This window comes from Schistocerca gregaria, chromosome 4, assembly GCF_023897955.1.
Source record: "Schistocerca gregaria isolate iqSchGreg1 chromosome 4, iqSchGreg1.2, whole genome shotgun sequence".
In the NCBI taxonomy this organism is placed as follows: Eukaryota; Metazoa; Arthropoda; class Insecta; order Orthoptera; family Acrididae; genus Schistocerca; species Schistocerca gregaria.
This window is the reverse complement of record NC_064923.1, coordinates 189,892,259-189,912,308: the sequence shown is the minus strand read 5'-3', so window position 1 is coordinate 189,912,308 and position 20,050 is coordinate 189,892,259.

Below are 20,050 nucleotides of genomic sequence, written 5' to 3'. Positions count from 1 at the left end.
TCCAATCCTTGGCCATCCCGATTATTGAAAAGAAAAATCAGTTCTTTCCTTTTATATAAGACAAATCTATCGGCCAGCATTGCACTTAGCTGCGCCAGAAAAATTTCTTATAGGAGCAGATATATACGCGTTATCCGGCGACTTAATTAAGGTAAGATTTTTCAGTTTACTCAGAATGATTTATCAGGGCCATGACGCAGCATTGCTGACGTCCAAAATTTACCAGGTTAAATTGACTGCAATTATTGAAAGGTTATAAGTGACCCACATTTTTTTTATTGAGAGATTAGTCACATTTTATTATTGATACGTTACGCAATTTTCCTGTTGGTAGGTTATACTGAATGTGAACGACATAATTATATTTTTTACTGTTGAGAGGTTTAGGAATTTTTCTGTTTTGAGGGTACACTAAATGAGAATATTATTCATATTATTTTATTTTGGAGGGAGGTTACAATATGTTCCTCAGTTGCGGATGTCCATTTTACTTGCTCAAATATTTTGTACGATTTATTTAGTTTCTCGGTGTTGCAATACGTGGATAACATGATAAAAGTTTTGACCAAATACAAAGACAAGCAACGTCAATACAGTAAGCCCACTTCCCAGTAATACTTCGGAGACAGTATTAAAACCCTTCCGTCGCCCACTAGTCTGGACGTGCCGCAGCGGACATTGGTCGGATAACCTAAGCACTGGACACTTCTAAAACATCTAGGGAAAGATATCTTAAGACATGTATAACGAATAAAAATACACAGGCCAACACAGGTTGCTAACAAAGCTAACAATTTAAAAAAGAGAGGAGCTGCGTGGAGTCAGAATATTACTCCTTTTTAAAAAATGGAAAGAAAGAAATTCTCAGAATTGAGGTGATGGCTTACAGTGAGATCAAAGTCCTCCCCTAAAATAAAACTAAACTCCGCCAGAACAGCCCTTGAAGGCCTAATGGTGCCAACTGGCCGCCGTGTCATCCTCAGTCCAAAGTCGTCACTGGATACGGATGCGGAGGCTCATGTGGTCAGCACACCGCTCTCCTGGCCGTATGTCAGTTTACGAGACCGGAGCCACTACTTGTCGATCAAGTAGCCCCTCAGTTTGCCTCACAAGGGCTGAGTGCACCCAGTTTACCAACAGCGCTCGGCAGACCAGACGGTCACCCATCCAAGTACTAGCCCAGCCCGACAGCACTTAACTTCGGTGGTCCGACGGGGACCGACATGACAACTGTGACAAGGCCGTTGGCTTTTTTAAAATAAGACTAATCAATAAGTTTCAAGTAATAGCAGGTGCTAAGTTTGCAACATAACGCCCCACCTGTAGATTTACACGAATTAACCGTGACACTTTAGTAACGTCTGGGAAAATTTGCAACTGCACAACAACGATTTGCTGACCAAGCAGCAAAACATAATTGACAGAACAGATTATTAACAGCACACGAACTATTCCAGACCCAACATATATAGAAAGATAAAATGTTTCATTGGACAACAACAATAATACACTTCAAATAACCCTCAGAAACAATTATTAAGCGCTAAAAACAAGATATACCCATTAACAAATATGTACGATTAGAGACTGATCAGTAACACACATGAAAACACTGACCTTTCGGATGCTTTAGAATTAAAACAGGTTTAGTCAAAAAATACTTAGTGCCACAGTTTAAGGTAGCTGACACAAAGGTGTAGTCCAAAAGAATTACTAAATGTCATTTTTTGCAAAAACAGACATAATGTCTTATGGGACAACAGCAATCAGTGAAATTATAATGTTACTTAAAAACCGTCTTGATTGCAAATATTTTTATTCATATGACCGGTTTCGGTTCATTCAGAACCATCTTCAGATCTGATATTTCAGTTACAGGAATAACCCGTCCAAACATATGTGACGTAGCATGTGATAACTGCTGGATTTGGACGGGTTACTCCTGTAACTGAAATATCAGATCTGATGATGGTTCTGAATGAACCCAAACCGGTCATATGAATAAAAATATTTGCAATCAAGACGGTTTTTAAGTAACATTAAAATGTCATTTTCACAACATTCCTGCCACAACTAGACGCCATACCATAATTATTTCATTCCGGGTGACACAAAACGGCCGGGGGGGCCGAGATTTAAATGCGTTCCGGTGATTGCAGAGTCGCGTAGGTGTGGTGGGCGCACCCTCACAGCCGATGGTTCCCTGCCCGAGAGCTGCTGCCCACACGATCTCCTGTCTGCAAGCGACTGATCGGGCCTTGCTGATCTGATGTACTCACGGCGTCTGTGTTAATCGCCCGCGCTCCAACTCAGGCTTGGTGTCGATGGAAACTGTCCTGCCTCGAATGCTAGAGGCGGACTGCACCTGTAGTCAAAGCGCGACACCCTTCCACCAGCTGTACTCTGCCCTCTCATTGCATACCATCAGCATGCTCGTGGAATGTCGGCGAACATTGGACTCATAAGGGCACGGTACTGTTTCGTAAATTCAGTTCGGGATGAGACTTTGCAGCTTAGTAGTATACCTCAAGGATGTCTACCCATAAAAGGTATAAATACTCCGAGAGAAAGTGCTCTAAACTTTTACGCACACCTCATATACCGGTCAATTTACACTTAGGTGACAATAGTTTTGCTGTAGCGATATCCACATGTTTAGCATTGGCGATAGTATCACTTCCACAAGACGTAAAAGGCCAGTTCATTGGCCTGGCTGTCATCTGTACTCAGGTGATTCATATGAAAAGGTGTTAGACTTGATTATGGCCGCTAGACGGATATTACCACACTTTGAACGCGGAATGGTATTGCAGCTAGAAGTATGGAACATTCTATTTCGTAAATCGTTTGGTAATCCAATATTTCGAGATGCACAGTGTGAAGAGTGTTCTGACAATACCAAATTTCACCATGGACAGTCGATGATGGCCATCACCTAACGAGTAAGAGTAGCGGCGTCTGCGTACAATTGTCAGTGTTAATAAACAAGCAACATTGCGTATAATAACCGCAGAAATCAGTGTGGGGCGTGCGACGAACGTATTCCTTAGGACAGTGCGAGGAAATCTGGCATTAATGAACTACGGCAGCAACGGCCGACGCGAGCGCTAACTGCAGTGCTTTTTCTGGGCTCGTGGCCATATTTCTTTGATCCTAGAGGACTGGAAAACTGTGGGCTGTTTAGATGAGTCCCGACTTCAGTCAGTAACAGCTGATGGGAGGGTCCGAGTGTGGCGCAGACCCCGTGGGAGCCACGGACACAAGTTGTCAACAAGAAACTGGTAGCTCCATAATGGCGAGGGTCGTATTTACAAGGAATGGACTGGGTCCTGGTGGACCCGCCAGGTTAGCCGAGAGCGCTAATGCGCTGCTTCCTGGACTCTGGTAGGCGCGCCAACCCCGGATGGAATCCGCCCGGGGGCTTAACGACGGAGGCCAGTGTGCCGGTCGGGCCTAGATGTGGTTTCAGGCGGTTTTCCATATCCCACTAGGTGAATACCAGGCTGGTCCCCACGTCCCGCCGTACACGGGTCGCAGACATCTGAACACATTCGCACTATTCCATGGATTATACTAGACACAGACAATTGCAGTACACTAATTCCATCCCAGGGGTACTGGGTGGCGGCAGGAAGGGCATCCGGCCCCTCCCCCCCCCCCCCCCCCACTATAAATGAACCTTGCCAAATCCGATTAACCATGCTGATTCTGGGTCACTGCACGAAACCAGCACAAGCAAAAGAAAGAAAGGACTGTGTCCTGGTTATGTTCGCCTGATTGGAGACCATTTGCAGCCATTCATGGACCTCACATTCCCAAATAGTGACGTAAATTTTATGGATGACAATTTGCCGTGTGAACAGGCCACAGTTTCGACAGCTTTGAAGAATATTCTGGACAATTTGAGGGAATGATTTGGCTACCCAGACAGCCCCACATGAATCCCATTCAACATTTGTGTGACATAATCGAGAGGTCAGTTCGTGCAAAAAAATCAGGCATCGGCAACACTTCCGCAGTTATGGACGGCTATAGAGGCAGCGTGGCCCAATATTTCCGCAGGGGACTTCCAACGAATTGTCGAGTGCATGCCACATGGAGCTGCTGCACTACGATGGGTAAAAGGAAGTCCGACACATTAGTTGATATTCCATGACTTCTGTCACCTTAGTATATGTGGAAACTAAGAGAATTCGAACGTGGAAAATTGCTGTGGTTCTGTAGCCAAGGGATGGAGTGTTCTACGTTGCAAGACCCAACGTAGCGCAGATTTAGGCCACACTTTTTTTCTTTCAGCATCATTCTGCCTGGTTTGATGCGGTCCGCACAGTCCCTGTCTTCTTCTTCACTTCGTTATCTCTACAGCTCCCCCTAATAGCAAAGGAGTTATTACACGATGATTTAACAGAGGTTCTAATATCCTGTCCCTTCTTATGTCAGTGTTTTTCATACCTTCCTTTCCTTGCCGATTCTGCGGAGAACCTCCTCATTCCTTACCGCATCGGTCAACCTAATTTTTAACATTCGTCTGTAGCACCACCTCTCAAATACATCGATTTTCTCCCTTCCCGGATTTCGCAGGGTCCATATCTCGCTACAATACAGTACTGTGCTCCAAACGTACTTCTCAGAAATTTTTTCATCAAATTAAGACCTACGTTTGATACTGATGGCCTTCTGTTGGCCAGGAATGCCCTTTTTGCCAGTTCCAGCCCGCTTTTTATGTCCTCTTTGCCCGTCCGTTATGCGTTATTTTGCCGCCGAGCTAGCAGAATTCCTTAACTTCACCAGCTTTGTGATAATAAATCCTGATGTTAAGAACTACGATGCTCTCATCTCTGCAAGTCCTCATTGCTTTCGTGTTTCTTCGATTTATTCTCAGCCGACATTCTGTATTCATTAGATTGCATTCCATTCAACATATCCTGTAACTCTTTTTCAGTTTCACTGATGATAGCAATGCTAGCAGCGAATCTTAACACTGATATTCATTCAATATGAATCTTAATTACACTCTTGAACCTCTTTTTTAATTTCCGTCATGGCTTCTATGAGGTAAAGACTGAACAGGCGCGAAACACTACATGTATGTCTTACATTCTTTTTAATCTACATCTACATCTACATTTATATTCCGCAAGATGGCGGAGGGCACTTTACGTGCCACTGTCATTAACTCCCATTTTTGTTCCAGTCGCGTATGGTCCGCGGGAAGAACGACTGCCAGAAAGCCTCCGTGCGCGTTCGAATCTCTCTAATTTTACATTCGTGATCTCCTAGGGAGGTATAAGTAGGGGGAAGCAATATATTCGATAAGTCATCCAGAAACGCACCCTCTCGAAACCTGGCGAGCAAGCTATACCGCGATGCAGAGCGCATCTCTTGCAGAGTCTGCCACTTGACTTTGCTAAACATCTCCGTAACGCTATCACGGTTACCAAATAACCCTGTGACGAAACGCGCCGCTCTTGGATCTTCTCTATATCCTCCGTCAACCCGATCTGGTACGCATCCCACACTGATAAGCAATACTGTAAGAGGTCCATAATTAGATAACTTGTTGCTAGCGCACTCGAGCTGATGTAATTTCGATGTATTGCTCACGCGCTGCCTGCGGTATGTAAGCTAGAAGAGAATCTGAGACCAAAGAGCAGTATTGACTGCAGTAAGAACTGCGTAGCAGTAGGAGTAAGTTGTTGCTACCGAGCAGTCGTGTCTGGTGTATCGTGTTGGCTGGGCCGGTCGTGTCGAGCGATGCCAGACCCTGAGCGTTGTAGGATAACGTAAAAGCAGCCTCGCGCATATGTAGTATTGTTAATCAAGTCCCATGTAAATGTTTAAAAAATCTGTTAATAATAATCTTTCTCATAAAAAGTAACTTTTGACATTAATCTCAATTTAAACAATTCAATAATTTCTCCAATCCTTGGCCATCCCGATTATTGAACAGAAAAATCAGTTCTTCCCTTTTATATAAGACAAATCTATCGGCCAACATTGCACTTAGCTGCGCCAGGAAAAATTTCTTATAGTACCTGATATATACGCGTTATCCGGCGACCTAATTAAGGTAAGATTTTTCAGCTTATTCAGAATTATGTGTCAAGGCCATGACGCAGCATTGCTGACGTCCAAAATTTACCGGGTTAACTTGACTGTCAATTATTGAAAGGTTATATGTTTGTCACATTGTATTATATTTTCACTGTTGGGTAGTTACGCTAAATGAGAGTATTATTCATATTATATTTTTTTTTGTGGGCGGTTACACTTGGCGGCAACCGGCCAGGATCGTAGTATTGTGAATTTCTGAGAAGTGGTTAGCTATATATCTGCTCTTATTTACTTAATATTAAAAACAGTTTGCATCTGGCGCAACGCATTTACTAATTTGTCACGTTTTCTTTCACACATCATCGGCAATTTATTGCTCTTTGTTGTAACTGTATTTGTTCCATTTTTGCTTTGTCTTTGTTTGATTTTGTGCTTAACTTTGAGTTGTGAAAATGCCGCGAAAAACTGCTAACAGTACATCGTGAGTCGTAATGGGTGAAAAAGCCGACTTTAATAATTTGACTGATAATACTAGCGACACTCAGTGTCTTGATGATAATCCTCCAGTTACAGACAATCAGTGCGTACCTATCACTAGTAATGATTTTAATGCTAATGATGAGCAAACCAATTCAATTGTGTCCTCTGTTAATTTAACGACAATTGATGACGCGGCACTTTCCGTTACAATGAACGCTGCCCAGTTTAACACACCTGATTTGCAAAATTTACACTGTGAACAGATAAATTTTTCTCACGAAGATGAACAATGTAGTCAAAATACGTCAGATTTATTTGATTCCTAGGTAATGACCCATAGTGCACGTCCAATTAGCAAACCTTTTCGTGAATCAGAGAATGACCAAATGGTTTCACAAAACGTGACAAATGCAGACATACCATCACACAGTACAGAGAATAGAGTCGGTAATTTTTGCTTGGATCAAGTTGTAGCATTACTGCTACAATTCAATGAAAAACAAGACAACAATTACAAACAATTTAATGAAAAACTTGACAACAATTCCAAACAGTCGAATGAAAAACAAGATAATAATTACAAACAACTTAATGAAAAACTAGATAACAATTCCAAACAACTTAATGAAAAACTAGACAACAATTCCAAACAAATTTATGAAAAACTTGACACCTCTACTAAACAGCTTACTGAACGGATTACAGCCGTTGCCGAGCAGTGTAATGAAACTAAAAAACAATTACGTGAGGAAATTAAGGCTTGTGCTAGGAATAGTAGTGAAGAAATTAGATCCGTTGCACAAGAATTAAGTAATACAACATGCAGCAACAACCAAATTACTTAGAGATGAAATTAGTGCAGTCGCTAAACAATGCTCTGAAAACGCAACACAGTTACGCGACGAGTTTAAATTAATGTCATCAGAACTTTCACGCACACTGGATGCGAAAGTAGACACGAAAATTGAACAACAAAACAGCCAAATTGACGAACATTTTAATCACCACCTACAAAACAGTGAAACGCGTTACCGTAAATTCATACAGGAACAGAACAAAATAAAGAAACAAGTCATGGAAACAATTATTGCACAGAGACAGGAAGATAAGCGTAAATTATTTACGAAAGCAAAAACATACGTAGACAATAACATTGCTACAGTATCAGACGAAATCAATACTATTAAACAGTTGAACACCGAATTGCATGATAAAATCTCCGATCTTAAAGCAAAAACAGACACACACACAGTAGACTTTCAGACAATAACCAACAGACTTGAACAATTAGAATTAATACAGGATCCCGATGCCATTAAGGCAGACGTTAAGAAATTGAACAAAACTACCCGTAAAATCCAAAAACAAATTAATGCTTGTGACACTAAAAATGATGGTCAGGTTAAATCATTGACTGAAAAATTTGATGAATTGGCCAGTCGTATTAACGTTATAGAAAATAACAATGACACCAAATCGGACGATACGTCACCAGTTTCGTTTAATCTAACACCCGAATTCCAAAATTTACAGCAGACGATTAGTGAGATAGGTTCGTCCAATAATACATTACGTAGAAAATTGTCATCTTTACAGCACGAATTGACGGAGATGAAAAATATTTCAGCCTTTAACACATCACAGCATGTGCCACTTTCCGAACATTTCTCACACTCACACAGCCAGAATAATTTACGTAATTTACAGAGAGTACGTGACTTAGATTCCGAACAGTCAAACAGATTATCATACAATCCTGAACCCGTTCAGACATTCAGAGATGATAACGTTGATTATAAGCAACTTTTATCCGTGAAAAAATTGAAGGTATCTAAAAATGACAGAACACAAATACATCTTTTGAACTGGATACGACAATTTGCTTTTGTATTTTCATCAGCTTGGCCTGTAATGCAGAAACTAGAATTTGAATGGATGCAACAATTTGCTTTTGAATTTTCACCGGCATTGCCTGTAACGCAGAAACTAAAATTTATTTGCAGCGCGTAAGAGACCTCAGGGGATTCATTACACTTCGATGAATATGTGCCGTAGCGTGCACAGGGCCCCGAGCCGTAGTAGTGCTGTTTCCTCTTTAGCTTTCTGCACTGCTGCCTTCTCTTCTACTATCCTTTATATCTATTAAAACAGCTCTTCAACTATCGATCTATCTAGGATTAAGAATGAGTAAAGACAACCTGATACGACGCGTTTTACCTGAAAGTGACAGTCATCATTATACGCTCCAGAAATGACAACCACGAGAACTTTAATACCAGAGAAAAGTTTAATCATCAGTATGTACAAAATTTCCAGCAATCGCAAACACATTTTGGGAACAATAGAGGGTTTTCACCGCAACAGCATCAAAAGCAGCCGGTTAGCATACCAAACCAACAATGTAGTCTGCAAGGTCAACCAAGCTTTAATGTTTCGCCGCCTACACGTATAGCGTCGGCTCCAACAAATACTAACGCACAGCATCAAGGAAATCACTACGTACAGAGAACACACCATTTCAATTCCTACCGCAACGCGCCGTATAGCAACGATTATTATGACAGACGTAAAAGTAATGAGCACAGTTTCCAGCGTAACAGTCGGTCTTACCAGCAGCAGAATCATCGGCAACAACAGATTATCATGAATGAACCAGACAGTAGATATCATCCCGAACGTAATACGTCAGGGAGAAATAACAGAACAGTACAAATAGTGGAAATGCCACAGCATCCTCCCACAAATAACAGCATGTCAGATAGAATTTGACTAGATACAGCACAGATTGATCCTTCCAGCGATGTAAGCAATACTTTTGATAGACAGACTCTTGTTCACGAAAATGTTATTACTTTTGACGACATCCGAGACACTCTTTTGAATGAAAAACCAGTTATTCAAAAAACCAATTCCCACCCTGTCATTGAAGTAAAGATTGGATCATCCACATTTTCGGCAGTAATCGACTCTTGATCATCTATGTCAGCTATAAATGAGGAAACTTTCAACGCTTGTAACAAAGAGAATACTTATCCTACATTACCATTAGGCAAAATTAAAGTAAAAGGAGCAGTATCTGGTAAAGGAGTACATGTAAAATTACAGACACACTTATCATTTTGTATTGCAGTTCATACGTTCCACTTCAATTTTTGGATTGTTTCCTTATTGACAACAGACGTTATTTTAGGTTCGAATTTTTTGGTACAACACGACGCAATTATTGACTTTCAAAATTCCTATTTAATGTTAAAGGATGAAAATGTACAACTGGCATTAGATTTTCAGCACTCTTTATCTGCAGAAGAACAAACAATTGATCGGACAGAGGTCATTTCTGCATCACGTAACATAAACTGTCATTCCACATTGTTCACAGATACGTACGTACACAACTATAATACACCAGACAAGCCGACTACGACGTTATGCAAATGATTTGTGATGAAGTTAAACAGCGCAGTTCAAATACAGACGACGAACGTACGCAACTACGCAAAATTCTTTTACAGCAAGGTCCAGTTTTTGACAACATCCCTGGTACTATGTCCGATTTTATGTATGAACTTCAAGTTAAACAGTATGACACATTTAAAGCTAAACATTATATCCTATTCCGTATATCCGCACACAAAATATTGTAGCAGACGCATTGCCCCGTTCTCTCAGCAACAATCAGCAAGACATCGCAACCAACTTCTGCCAAGCAAATTCTAGCGTCATGTATATTCAACATGTCGCATTTGAAAATTTCATTTCATCGTCATTACGAGATATAGCACAAGAGCAGAGTAAAGACAACGTATGGAAAGAAATTAAACACCTTTGGCAAGATAAGAATAACGTTACCATTAGAAACCATTACACGGTACGCAATAACATTCTGTTTCGCCGCTCTCACCCTGACGGCAACAACTGGTTATTATGCATTCCTGATGAACTTGTTAACAAATTAATTTGGTATACTCATTTAAGTTACGCACATTACGGAGCCAGAAAATGTTTTCTTATACTGAGACAAAACTGTTATTTTGCCAACAAGGACAAACTTATTCGACGAGTTTTAGCGTCATGTAAAATCTGCCAGAAATCTAAACCAGACACGACTTCACATATTCCTCCGTTACAACCCATTGTACCTGTTAAATTGAGACACATCGCCGCTGTAGACATTTTTGGACCGATTCCCAGAACTAATAGAGGTTTTTGCTACATCTTTGTCGCTGTTGAACTCACTTCGAAATTTGTTACCTTCACTCCATTGCGCAAAGCTACTGCTAAATCTATTTCTAATGCATTTGTAAAACATTTTTTATTTCATGTAGGGCATGTATTGAAAGTAATTTCCGACAATGGACCACAATTTCGATCTGCGATATGGACACGTATGTTACGAGCTAGAAACATTTCTCCGATCTATATATTCAAGTATCACGCTTCTAAGAACCCTTGTGAACGACTGATGAAAGAAATTGGTAAACTGTGTAGAATGTACTGCCGTAAAAGACATATTGATTGGGATACACACATACACTCATTCCAGGATGTAATTAACTCCATACCAAATGAATCTACTATGCTATCTCCGACTGTAATATTGAAAAGTGTTGAACCACCTAACAAAATCAAAGAATTAGTATCCTTTCCTACATCTTGTCGACTACGCCACCATGAAGTAATTGAGATTGCGCTCAACAACATCAAACGTGCCGCAGAGCGCCGGAGAAGACAGCAAAAACAGGTTTGTACACGCCGTGACTTTCACATTGGACAGAAGATATTAGTACGCACACACTATTTATCCAACAAAGGAAAGAGTAGATGCAGTAAATTTGAACTTCTATACGCAGGTCCATACAGAATTCGCAGCATTCCTCATCCCAATATGGTACATGTCGAAACTTTGAGGACCAGAAAAAGCAAAGGCAATCACCATATTTCCAATATTAAACCCTTTATTGAATGATCATGCTTTACGATCTATCACACTGTACCGCCATTTCCTGATATTTGTTTGACCACTCACGCAATTATATTTATGTGATTATTTACTGATGATTATCATATTTTTTCCTGACAAGTGCCAGGCAAGGTAAGGTTAGCAGGTCGCTTTTCTTGTCGTTATATATCAGACCGTGTACATTTTCGATTTTTTTTGTGTATGTATGATTGTTTACCTGTCGAAAGTAGAAATTTTGTCTGCATGCACAATGAAATGTTTAAGATGTAAGAAACACTAGTTGACATTGACATTTTGCATTATGTTATCTCAACATCTTGACTATTTTACATTTTTTGCTACTACATTATGATACTGTGTGTACATTTTTTGCACTTGAAAACTGTCTATGTTTTTGACCTAATATGTTTTCTGTCATGCTATGCTGTATGCTTAATTATTTTTCTAGAAACAAGTTTTTATTTAATGGGTATATGAATTAAATGCAAGATATTAATCCATATTCATCATTTTTCAGAAAGCAATACCGTGTAAAAGAAATGAATCAAACAATCACAGTGGTTTACTATGAAATGGAAATTTTACCATCAGAATGAAGGAAAGAAAATGCAATATATTGTCATGAAGAGTACATGGATCAGAATTAACAAGCATTAACCAGAGTATACTATACACATCGTATGATAGCTGTCTTGACTAATTATTTTTCTTTCAGAATACAAGGCTATTGATGCAGACTGTCAGACACAACTACACAAGTTAATTTTAGTGATGAACTATGCTAGAAGTAAGAAACTCTATACTATATGAAGTAATGAATGATAATGAATAGTTGTATGATAATTATGAAATTTATATTTTTCTTTCAGAATACAAGGCGATTGATGCAGACTGTCAGACACAACTACACAAGTTAATTTTAGTGATAAACTATGCTAGAAGTAAGAAACTCTATACTATATGAAGTAATGAATGATAATGAATAGTTGTATGATAATTATGAAATTTATATTTTTCTTTCAGAATACAAGGCGATTGATGCAGACTGTCAGACAGAACTACAGATGTTAATTTTAGTGATGAAATATGCTAGAAGTAAGAAACTCTATACCATATGAAGTAATGAATGGTAATGAATAGTTGTATGAAGTAAATGGTAATATGAATATGCATAATGAAATGTCTATTTTCGCAGATGATAATAAATGATGATGAATAGTTATATGAAGAATATGTTAAGATGAATAATGAAGTTTTTCTTCGCTGATGATGATAATGATGAAGTTTATATATTTACTGTTAGTTAAGAAATGCTATGTAGTTATTTAAGTATTTGTTGCAGTTCCTTTTGACAGTATGTCACATAGTATAATGACTGAATGTTTTGGAAAAGACAGCTAGAGTACATACATATTAAGTATTTTTCAGCATAATATGCATTTCTTCTTTCAGCTCAATAATCCATTTTGTATTCTTTACAGGAGAAGCTTTTCGTGACATAATATGCTATAAGTAGTTAGTTATTAAACCTGTTCTAGTACTTGCATTGTTTTACCAAATAATGCTACCAGTTTAAGATATATTTTTAGTCTTAAATAAAATTCAAATTTTTCTGTGTATTGATTCCATTATGTCTATGTATTATTGGACTATCAACCTTGAGTAATAGTTCCAATGTCTTACATTTTAAATATGTCTCATGTCACTTACATGATATCGTATATACACACCAGTAGCTTGATGCTACACTCAATAGCTCCTGTTTTAAATGACGACTTGTGAATAACACTGAATAATGTTTTGTAACTCTATATGAATACTTTGTAAGTGGCCAATGAGTGCCAATACACTATATGAATACTTTGTAACAAGTCAATTAATGTCAGTAACTCAATAGCTCCTGTTTTAAATGATGACTTGTGTATAACACTGAATAATGTTTTGTAACACTATATGAATACTTTGTAAGTGGCCAATGAGTGCCAATACAGTATATGAATACTTTGTAACTAGCCAATGAATGTCAATAATTCAATAGCTCCTGTTTTAAATGATGACTTGTGAATAACACTGAGTAATGTTTTGTAACACTATATGAATACTTTGTAAGTGGCCAATGAGTGCCAATATAGTATATGAATACTTTGTAACTAGCCAATGAATGTCAATAGTTCAATAGCTCCTGTTTTAAATGATGACTTGTGAATAACACTGAATAATGTTTTGTAACACTATATGAATACTTTGTAACTGGCCAATGTTTGCCACTGATTGAGTCAGATGAGTTATGAATAGTGTTTCGTAATACTCAATATTGTTCATATTGGTTGATACACTAGTGTAATTCTATGATGACTAGCATAAGACTTAATGTGTCCTTCACCTTCTGACCTAATTACTGCAATATCCGTTTATCCTGTCCATACTCATGATCATGGAGCAGTATATTGGTTTTTGAACTAATTCTACGTTGCTGTAAGAGTATGGATTCTACAAGAATATGGTGTTGACATATCAAGCTGTCCACAACCTTGAACGATGGTGATGTTATTATGGACCTACTGTTTGGTGTACCTATGTACTACCAAAATGATAACATTGCATATTAATACAGCATTTCAGTGTCTTGGCTACACTGACAAATACTTCAGGGAAGAAAACTTCAGATTGTCTCACTTGGTGTTCTGCTTCTGTAGAAAGATATGGACTTTCAGTGCAGCTATGTGCAACCTACTGTGCTACAACCATATGCAATCCTTCCCATTCCTTTCCTAGTTCCTGTAAAATAGTAAAGGCTTATACAGTGCATTCAAATTTTTGTAAAAAGATAAAAACTTTTATTGTGCTTGTGCACTCTATTTTGTTAATATATTTTGTACTCATTGTGTATATACTTTGTCATTTCTGAATATGTTTTGTACTCAGTGCGTGTGCACTCTATTTTCTTAATATATTTTGTTCTCATTGCGTACATACTTTGTCATTTCTGAATATGTTTTGTACTCAGTGCATGTGTACTCTATTTAATTTCTTAATATGTTCTGCACTTATCAATGATGTATATACTCTGTGACTGTAAACACAGTAACTAAATAGATTATAGAAAAATTTGTTGCTCATGGCAAGTCCAATTGACTCACCATCGCTGCCAAATTTTTACCCCCCAGTGGAGGGTTATGTAAGAGGTCCATAATTAGAGAACTTGTTGCTAGCGCACTCGAGCTGATGTAATTTCGATGTATTGCTCACTCGCTGCCGGCGATATGTAAGCTAGAAGAGAATCTGAGACCAAAGAGCAGTATTGACTGCAGTAGGAACTGTGTAGCAGTAGGAGTATGTTGTTGCTAGCGAGCAGTCGTGTCTGGTGTATCATTTTGGCTGGGCCGGTCGTGTACAGCATGGCAGACCCTGAGCGTTGTAGGATAAGGTAAAAGCAGCCTCGCGCGTATGTAGTATTGTTAATCAAGTCCCATGTAAATGTTTTAAAAAAATCTGTAAATAATAATCTTTCTCATAAAAAGTAACTTTTGAGATTAATCTCAATTTAAACAATTCAATAATTTCTCCAATCCTTGGCCATCCCCATTATTGAAAAGAAAAATCAGTTCTTCCCTTTTATATAAGGCAAATCTATCGGCCAGCATTGCACTTAGCTGGGCTAGGAAAAATTTCTTATAGTAGCAGATATATACGCGTTATCCGGCGACCTAATTAAGGTAAGATTTTTCAGCTTATTCAGAATGATGTATCAGGGCCATGACGCAGCATTGCTAACGTCCAAAGTGTACCAGGTTAACTTGACTATCAATTATTCAAAGGTTATAGGTTAGTCACATTGTATTATATTTTCACTGTTGGGTAGTTACGCTAAATGAGAGTATTATTCATATTATATTTTATTTTTGTGGGGAGGTTACAATACTCAAGTATAGGTCGAACGAGCGTTTTGTAAACCACCTCCTTTGTTGATGGACTACATTTTCTAAGGATTCTCCCAATGATTCTCAACCTGGTACCCGCGCTACCAACAATTAATTTTGAATGAACATTCCACTTAAAATCGTTCCGCAAGCATACTCCCAGCTATTTTACAGAAGTAACTGCTACCAGTGTTTGTTCCGCTATCATATAATCATACAATAAAGGATCCTTCTTTCTACGTATTCGCAATACATTACATTTGTCTATGTTAAGGGTCAGTTGCCACTCCCTGCACCAAGTTCATATCCGCTGCAGATCTTCCTGCATTTCGCTACAATTTTCTAATGCTCCAACTTCTCTGTATACTACAGCATCATCCGCGAAAAGCCGCATGGAACTTCCGACACTATCTACTAGATCCCAAAATAAGTTATTGGACTGTGAAGCGTACCCAGGAGCAGATACAGACTCAGATCGCAATTGGGAATGGTGAAGAGTGGGCTGAAGTTTAAGAGACTAGTCAGGAAGAAAGACAAGAAAAGAAGTGGCATATGGAAGTTCTACAGAATGAAAAGATACGCTTGAAATTCTGTGAGCTATAGATACTGCAATAAGGAATAGGTCAGTAGGCATTTCAGTAGCCTGGACACCCCTTAAAGGAACGATCAAAAAAGGTGGAGAGAAAAGCTTAGGTACAATTACGGAAAATGCGAAGAAATCATGGGCAACAGAAGAAATACTTGAATTGATCGACGAAAGAAGGAAGTGCAAAAATGTTCATGGAAATTCAGGATTGCAGAAATAAAGGTCACTTAAGAATGAAATAAGTTCGCTTCGTTCTTGGTCATCCACTCATTTTTCCCTCTTGATTCTTGTGCATGTCTCGTGCATGCCCTCTTCAATCTCTATAGCTTATTCCTGTTTTTCCTTATATTTCGAACAACTTGCACCATTTGACATTGACGAACGCCTATTCCAGACCGACAAATAGTGTAAACGTTTTTTGATATTTCTTCAGACTTACTTCCATTCAGCCACAACATCACAACTGTCTGTCTGGCGTCTTTACCTTTCCTAAAGCCAAACTGATCGTCATCTAATAGATCCTCAGTTTTCTTTTCCATTCTTCTGTATATTAATCTTGTCAGCTTCCTTAATGTGTGACATGTCAAGCTGCTTGTTGGCTCTTGCTATTTCCAGAACTGTGTGTATGATGGTTTTCCGGAAGTCTCATACATTCTACACACCAACGTGGATAGTCGTTTTGTTGCCACTTCCCCCAATGCTTTTGCCCCCCCCCCCTCCCTCCCTCCCAATGATTTCCGATGGAGTGTTCTCTCTCTTCTGCCGTATTTGGATATAAGTCTTCAAAATCTCTTTTTAATTCTGATTCTAGTACCAGATCACCTATCTCGTCTAAATCGACTCCTGTTACTTCTTCTAGCACATCAGGTGGACAATTCTTCCCCCTCACAGAGGTCTTCAATGAACTCTTTCCACCAGTCTGTTCTCTCTCCTGCATTTAACAGTACCATTCCCATCGCACTCTTCACGCTACAACCATCCTTTCAATTTCACCAAAGATTCTTCTGATTGCTCTGTAAGCTAAGTCAACACTTCCACAATTATTTCTTTTTCGATTCCTTCACATTTTTCATGCAGCATTTTGCCTTAGCTTCCCTTCACTTCCTGTTTATTTCATTCTTAAGTGACCTGTATTTCTGCAATCCTGAATTTCCATTAACATTTTTGCACTTCCTTCTTTCATCGATCAATTCAAGTATTTCTTCTGTTGCCCATGATTTCTTCGCATTTTCCTTAACTGTACCTAAGCTTTTCTCTCCACCTTTTGTGGTTGTTCCTTTAAGGGATGTCCAGGCTACTGAACTGCCTACTGACCTATTCCTTATTGCAGTATCTATAGCTCAAAGAATTTCAAGCGTATCTTTTCATTCTTTAGTACTTCCATATGCCACTTCTTTTCTTGTATGTTATTTCCTCCTGACTAGTCTCCCAAACTTCAGCCCACTCTTCATCATTCCCAATTGCGATCTGAGTCTGTATCTGCCCCTGGGTACGCTTCACAGTCCAATAACTTATTTTGGGATCTCGTTCTAATATTGATAGAATGTAATTAAAATCTTCATCTCCCGGCCTTTTTCCAAGTATACTTCCTTCTTTTATGATTTTTGAATACAATATTCGCTATACCATCTTAAAATTATGGTATAACGCAATCAGTCTTTCTTCTCTCTCATTCCAACTACCAAGCCCACGTTCTCCCTTAACCCTTTATTCTACTCATTCCTGTATAGCCGCATTATAACCCCCATGCTATCTTCCCTACCAAGTTCAAACGTCTGACATTCCATTCCCAAACTCGTATAACGTTATCCTTTCGTTGGTTATTCAGTCTTTTCCTGATGGTCTTTTTCCCGTTTGCAGTCCACTCACAGAGATCCGAATGGGGAACTAGTCTTTCGCCAATGGATAATCACTACAGTTTTTCAATTACATTCCACATGCCCAATGGATACCAGTTATATGTCTTTAATGCAGTGGTTTCAGTTGTGTACTGCATCCTCATGACGTTGAGCATTCCTGGGTTTTCTCTCTTCTACGGCAGTTGTCCACCTCAAAAACCTCTGTCCGCTCCACCGTCTTGTTTGACAAGACCATTGATAGAATCTGGGTGCACTATGACGGGCAAAACGAAGCATGAGACAATATTAGGAACTATCCTATAATTTTTATCACCTTAGTGTACATCTATCGGCAGCACAGCGAAATGGCTGTGTCTGTGGCGGACTCGCTTGCCGCGCGGGCGATCGATGTTGGGTCGTGCCGTCGGGAAAATTTTTATTTTTAATTGTTTAAAAGTTATGACAACTTTTAAATCAAGTTAATGACGTAAGATATTATCATCAGAAGCTAACGACAGGACTTTGTATTGGCATTCCCAAGCGTTTTTAAAGTTTTATGTGGGCAAAGCATAGTTTCTATTAATTATTGATGCTTGGAGAGGACAAGCAAATCCTGAATTATGTGGTCAAAATCTTTCAGGACGAGAGGAAATCGTCGACATGTACAATGAAAATGATTCCTCCAAAACTGCACTCCATTTTTCGATCTAGTGGTATCCATTTTTATACACAGGTAGAAAACCTCATAAAGCATACACAAAATTCCGCTTACGTGATTGAAAATAATAGGGGAATAAATTCCCGTAAAGACTGTATAAAATACAACCAATAGTGCATGATCAATTGATATCCTCATTTTTAATTAAATGATCTGGTATGCCTGGCAAACTTCCAGGCTTTCTGATAAATATTAACTGAATATATTGTCCAACAGATCTTTTTTAAAAATGTTGTTCGGGTGAACAGAAACATTGAAAGGTGGCTACACTGAGTCACAGCGCCAGAGATTGCGCCAAAGAGTATTATTCAGCCGCCTCCACTGGCAGTTGCCGCTGAGAAGTTCGTTAGTACAGTTGTAGTTCTGAGGTAGGAGTGATCTGTGCTTGTTGAGACGTCGATAGAGTACTAGTTGTTCTGAGGGGTAAGGCACCATATGATATTCGATTGGGGATGTTGTAATGATCAGAGTGTATTTTTCGTCAATATATATGAAGGTAACGAATTTTTTTATTTTTATTTATTTCAAACTTCCTAACTAACAATGCCCTTGCTCACAGATTCAGTCAACAAAGCATCTGGGTTGTGTTCATGTATTAGAGTGTAATTCTGGTTTCCATGTGCATCATAGTATTTCTGGTTTTTTTAATTATTTCATTGTAAATGGCGTTTAAAGCATCTGATCGTATTGAAGAAGAACCGTGCCAGATGTGTATGTTGAATCACACTTCCACACACAGAACAGTTACACTTATACTTTGTTGTTTAGTAGCTTTTATAGTTGCTGGGGACTTAATTAATTAATTGTATTAACGGAAATTTCCTTCCATTCGTTGTTGTGATTCTGTGCAGTCAGATTGAGTACTAGTATTATTCAGGGGCAACTGGTTACGAGACTGCGTAATCGGACAGACAGCGACTAAAATTAAAATTATTAGCATTATATTTAATTAAGCCCCCATGCAACATCTCTCATAAATCGTGTAAGATAACGAAACATTTTTTGGTTTCATTGTTTTTATGATAACTATCATTCTGGTGCTTGTATATAAAATACTAAATTGACGAATAAGGACGGCACTGAAATAAATTTTAAATAAATGAGAAGCTATCCGAAATTTTGTTACAATGGTAATAAAAACTTTAATTTATCTCCATTAAAACACATGTGAAATTATTCAGCTTTTTTAAAAAAAAAAACATTAAAGGTAGGATCGAACCCGGAGGTTCCACGAGGCAAGCAAGTTTGCTATATGGGCAGCCATCTCACTGAATTGCCGTAGTGTATACATTGATAGGTATATGAGTTGCACGAAAGCTTAAGGGCACTTTCCCTCGGAATCAGGCTAGTGCGCGTTACAATTTTTATGGATGGACGCCTTTGAGGTATACTGCTAACCCGCCAAGTTTCATTCCGAACCGTATTTTCGAGACCATAGAGTCCCGCGACTTCGGACCACGCTCCCCGGTCTCCCGTCACACTAAGAGAGCTCGG